Below are 6134 nucleotides of genomic sequence, written 5' to 3' on the forward strand. Positions count from 1 at the left end.
CAGGAGAATTATGCTTGAGGACAAAGTGAGTGTAAAAAAACCCTTTCCTCCTTATTCAGATGCAAGAGTAACCCACCTATGGCTGTTACTACCTAGATGTCCTAGGGTTTAAGGATGGAGTGACTGCATAGGGCAGTTTGGGGTGGGGACCCAACATTTTCTCTTCTTCTCCATCTGACTTATTATCTTCTCCTCTTTCTTTTTTCTCTTCAGTTCTCAAAACAAGATCCATTTGTATATGCCTGTGTGCCAGCAGGCATATGACTAATGTATGCTCTGTGCCTACATTATACACCAGGCCAGTACATATATTTTTTCAGTTGATTCTAGCAATGTATTTGGAGACAAAAATTTATGTTTCTATTTTTCTTTAATTGTCACCATGGTTGTGGCTGGAGTTTGGTGCCTGTATAAGAATGCCTGGCAGCCATTCTTTTTCCTTTTTTATTTTTCTTCCTTTTTTTAATTTCAAAAGACAAAGAGAAATTGAGACAGTGGAGAGAGCTAGAGAGACCTACAGCATTACTTGTCATTTGTGAAGTTTCCCCCTGTAGATAGGTACAAAGGGCTTGAATCTAACTCCTTTCTCATGATAAGGCATGTGTTTAACGCTTCCATCTTATTTTATTTTATTTTACTTTTTTATTTAAGAAAGGATTAATTAACAAAACCATAAGGTAGGAGGGGTACAATTCCACACAATTCCCACCACCCAATCTCCATAACCCACCCCCTTCCCTGATAGCTTTCCCATTCTCTATCCCTCTGGGAGCATGGACCCAGGGTCATTGTGGGTTGCAGAAGGTAGAGGGTCTGGCTTCTGTAATTGCTTCCCTGCTGAACATGGGCGTTGACTGGTCGGTCCATACTCCCAGTCTGCCTCTCTCTTTCCCTAGCAGGGTGTGTCTCTGGGGAAGCTGAGCTCCAGGACACATTGGTGGGGTCTTCAATCCAGGCTAGCCTGGCCAGCATCCTGGTGGCATCTGGAACCTGGTGATTGATATCTTATAAAGAAGCAGGCATACCCAGTGATGTGAGATCATTGTGGAGAACATGCCTACTGAGGACAGCATCCTGGGCCTACTGTCTGCTCAGGCTTGGCCCTCTCTGTCATGAATTTGGTCAAATGGTCATGAGTAGGTTAGATGGGGCTGGCTGGTGGAACACCCAGTTGAGCACACACATTACCATGTGCAAGGATCCTGCTTTGAGCCCCCCACTCCCCACTTGCAGGGTGGAAGCTTCATGAGCAGTGAAGCAAGTCTATAGATATCTATCATTCTGTCTCTTCCTCCTCTTCCTCTCTTAACTTCTCTGTCCTATCAAATACAATAGAAAAAAAGGAAGAAAAAAAAGTTATACTCATGCCATCTAAAGGAAAGTGACCCCCACCCAGGGCTATTGCAGCAGGAAACTATAACACCAAAGGTCTGTGTCCCCATCTCCAACCCTATAGATAACCACTATAGTTCTCCCACAGCCTTAGATATTAGCTGACATTTTCCTTCAGATTCATATGTTCAATTCTTTATATTCTGCAAATGAATGAAACCACTTTGTAGTCATCCTTTATCTCCTTAATTGCTTCTCTAAGCATAATCTTCTCCAGTTCCACCTATTTTACCCCCCAAAGGACACAACATCATCTTTTTTATTGCTGAGTAGTACTCCATTGAGTAGATATCCCATAACTTTTTTTATATATTCATCTGTCAATGGTCATTTTGGTTGTTTCCCAATTTTTTGCTACTGTGAATATTGCCACTATGAACATGGGGATGCATATACCCCTTCAAATCGGTGTTATTATATCTCTTGGGTAAATGCATAGGAGTGGACTTGCTGGATCATAAGGTATTTTCACTTGTGTTTGTTTAAGGATTCTCTACACTGTTTTAAATAATGGATGTACCAGTTTACACTCCCACCAGCAGTGTAGTAGAGTTCCTCTCCCTTCACATCCTCCCCAACACTTTTCTCCTCTTGTATTATTGATGAATCCCATTCTCACAGGTGTGAGGTAGAATCACAATGTGGTTTTAATTTGCATTTCTCTGGTGATGAGTGAATTGGAGCATTTCCACATATGTCTATGGGCCATGTGTATCTCTTCTTAGGGGAACTGTCTATTCATATTTTCTGAATATATATATATATTCCCTTTTTGTTGCCCTTGTTTTTTATTGTTGTAGTTATTATTGTTGTTGTTATTGATGTCATCATTGTTAGATAGGACAGAGAAAAATGGAGAGAGGAGGGGAAGACAGAGAGGGGGACAGAAAGATAGACACCTGCAGACCTTTTTTTATTGGGCTGTTCTTTTTCTTTTTTGTGGAGCTGTATGAGTTCTTTATAGATTCTGATATCACCTGCTTATCTGAAGTGTAGTGTGGAAGGTGACTTTGTGGTGCTGTGCTCTGTGTTGTTGCTGAGAACTGTGTGTTCACAGTGGCATTTTATTTTTCTTAATGTTCTAAGGAATAAGGTTACTTGTTTACATTCTCGGGTTTTAGTCAAATGCCTGGGAGACTTGCTCTACTATTTGATTCTACGGTGCCTTCACTGAGTACAGAAGGTACCCACTTGACTCCCCTACTCAAGGTGGGCGCTATCCCCAAAGACAGGGCCCTTCCAAGGATGTAGTCTCCATTCCAGCCACATGGAAGGCAGCTGTCCCTCCTGAAAAGCCTCCAAGAGTTTCTCCCATAGTGAAGGGCACAGACTCGGGGGTCTGGCCCAGTATAGCCCTCTCTCTTGCCGTGGGGGTATCATTGTTATCTGGGGGCTAGCAAGGCACTGACTTAGGGCAGGGCTTGAAGACTGGATGTTCTTTAGCCTTGGGCAGATGGGCCCTACTTGGCGAGGGCACAAGTCTTGTTCTGCCACTTGCTGAAATGTTCATCAGCACCTGTTCCCCATCTGGAATGTGGGGGACAAAGAGCATATACCACACTGTGTTGTGATGAGGGTAAAGTGAGTTGGTGCCTTCCATCAGTAATGTTGGGAGCTGGGTGATGACACATCCAGTTGAGCCCACATGTTATCATCTGAAGGACCCAGGTTCAAGCTCCCCTTCCTGGCTTCCCACTTCAAAAGTGGTGAAACAGGTCTACATGTGTCTATCTTTCTTTCTCACTCTCTATTAACCCCCTCCCATTTCAATGTCTCTCTGTCCTATCTTAAAAAAAGAAAGAAAAAGAAAAGAAAGAAAAAGGAAGAGAAAAAGAAAAAGAAAAAATGGCTACTGGGAGCAGTGGAGTTATAGTCTCAGTACTAAGCCCCAATGATAACCTTGGTGGCAATGAAATAAATAAATAGACAAACAAAACACATATTGAGAGTTTCACTTCTGAAAAAGCTGTCACTAAGTTTGGAGGACCTCAAGCCCCCCCCCCCCCCCCCCCCCGGACGATTCTGTATGCTTGTCCTGCCAGAAGGATGTCCTTTGATGTTCTTCTCTGGCGGGTAGGGGGTGGACTCACAAGCAAAACCCTGAAGCCTGATGACAGCAGTCTCCTCTAAGGAATGTCCCTGTCCATGCAGCCTGTCCTTGTGTCCCCACCCTGTTATAGTGCTGGATCCTTTGTGGGGTTGGACAGAATTGCCTGTCAGGTTAAGTTTGAACTGGGCCCTCTAGTTCCTCTTTCCCTGAAGGAGAGGGGGGTGCTACTTGATGGGCCCCAGCCACCTGGAGGTAAATGAGGCAGGGATGGGCCTTAATGTCTCATGTAAGCCAGCAAAGAGAAGTCAATGTTGACAGCTCTAAGCACCTCTTTCTACAGCCTCCTGTGAAGGGCTAGCATTCATTTCGCTACATTTTTATTTTTATGTTTTCTTATATTCACAACTTAGGAGGAAAGCTCAAAATCCCTCAGATGTCATCTTCTCTGTTAAGCTTTGCCTTTTCCTGATACCTGAGATGGGGGTGCCACCATATCCACATGAGGAGAGGGAGGGAGGGAGTCCCACATTCTGTTTGCAGGCTCCTGTCTCTTCAAGTAAATGCACTCACAGCCTCCACTCCACTTGCTGGGCTTTGGTGTCCTTTGAAGTTATTATTTTATTTTTAAGACAGAGAGGGCAGAGAAAGTGAACGAGATCATAGCAACAAAGCTTCCTTCAGTGAGGTGGGGGTGGGGTTCAAACCTGGGTCATGTCCATGGCATAGCAGCACACTGTCCCGGTGAACTATTCTGCTAGCCCCTTTCCAGGGGTATCTTCCCCCACCAGGGTTATCCCTGGGTTCTTCACTGACTCAATTGCATCCTCCAAGCCGAGGGTGAGAGAGGAGGGAGAAGGAGAACCACCCCCATAGCTCTGCTCCATTGCCCATATAGCTGCCCCCACTGCAGGTGCTCCCATGTTGTGGTTCGAGGCTGGAATTCAGGTCATGCCTGGGGAAGTGTGCTCTTTACCAGGTGAGTTATCTAGGGAGATAACTCCCAGATTTTCCTTTTTATTTTATTTTTCCCCTGAATACCTAGTTCTGCAATAAACACCCTGGGGGCAAACTGCTTTAAGAATATAATCATTCTTAGACTATATCCCCAGAAACAAACACATCCATCCAAAGAGATCTGTGTACACCTGTGTTCAAAGTGGCACAGTTTGTAACAGCCCAAACTTGAGAGCAACCCAGGTGTTCAACAAAAGATGAGTGGCTGAGAAAGTTGTAGCATATAAACACAACGAAATCCTACTCAGCTATTAAGAATGATGAATTCACCTTCTTCACCTCCTTTTGCCTGAAACTTGAAAGGATCATATGAAATGAGATATGCCAGAAAGAGGAAAATGAATATGGGATGGTCTTAGTCATGGACAGAAATTAAGAACAAGAACAGGAAGGGCAAACACAGAGTAAAACTTGGATTTAGTGTATTACACCAAAACAAAGGACTCTGAAAAAAGAGGCTAGGGAGTGGGGTGGGGTAAAGGAGGGGGCTTAGGGGTCCTGGTGCATGATTGTTGTTAAAATTTCGGACTCTTGCCGGCCGGGTTGGCTTCGCGGGTGGGTAACAGAGACGCGGAGACAACGGCTGGGCAGGGCAGCTGTATTTCTTTATTCAGGAACAACGATTCACAAACTAAGACAAACTAATCACCAAACAGAACTCTGCTGTCTCTGCGGCGGCACAAGCACTCCCTCTCTTACTCTGGAAGTCAGGAACCCAGGAACTCTGTCACTCGGGAACTCTCTCTTACTCTAAAACCCTGAAACTCTCGAACTCAGGAACTCAGCAACTCTTGAACTCAGGAACCCTCTCCCGGGGTTCCTTGGGGCGGGGCCAAGCAGGCCCGCGAAATTAATTGGACTGATCCAATTCTCTTGGCGGGGGGAGGGCTAGAACAAACCAATGTAAAGCATACGACACATGATGGTAGAAAAGGACCTAAGTTGGAATTGGGATTGTTTTGCAGACACATGTCATGGTGAGATGGGAAATTGTACCCATGTGTGCCAACAACCATACTGGAAATTATTGAACTCCCAATAAAATTGAGAAGAATCATCTTTTCTTTATCTATATTGGGATAATGTCCCTATTTGTCTCCCTGGCCTTTATTAATGTCATGGAAGAAGAAATTTGTGGGGCAGGTGGTGAGAAAGAGAGAGAGAGAGAGAGATTTAGACAGAGCTTTGCAGGCCCCAGCCCCTCTGGACCTGGGTCTGTCCTGTGGGAGTGAGCCTGGGAGCAGGAGGCACAGGAGCCCTGGCTGCTTGTGAACTCAGCTACCTTCTGCCCCTCCACCTTGCTGCCTGGCACTGGCCCCTCACAACTGGCACCCTTCAGGGTATTTAGTCCCCTCTGCACCCACCAACTGATCACCCCACAGGTCACATCTCTGTTGTTAGGTAAAGTGTTATATTCCCATTATTTTTTCCTTTCATTTTTAAATATTTATTTATTTATTTTATATCATCTTTATTTGATAGAGGAAGCCAGAAATTGAGAGAAAAGAGAGTGATAGGGAGAACGAAAGAGAGACAACTGCAACATTGCTTCACCACTCAGAAAGCTTTCCCCCTGCATGTGGGGACAGGGTGCTTGAACTCAGGCCCTTGCAGATTGTAATATGCTCTCAACCAAGTGCTCTACCATCCAGGCCCTTCCCATTCTATTTTCAAAGAT

The sequence above is a fragment of the Erinaceus europaeus genome, chromosome 14 (genome assembly GCF_950295315.1).
Source record: "Erinaceus europaeus chromosome 14, mEriEur2.1, whole genome shotgun sequence".
Taxonomy (NCBI): Eukaryota; Metazoa; Chordata; class Mammalia; order Eulipotyphla; family Erinaceidae; genus Erinaceus; species Erinaceus europaeus.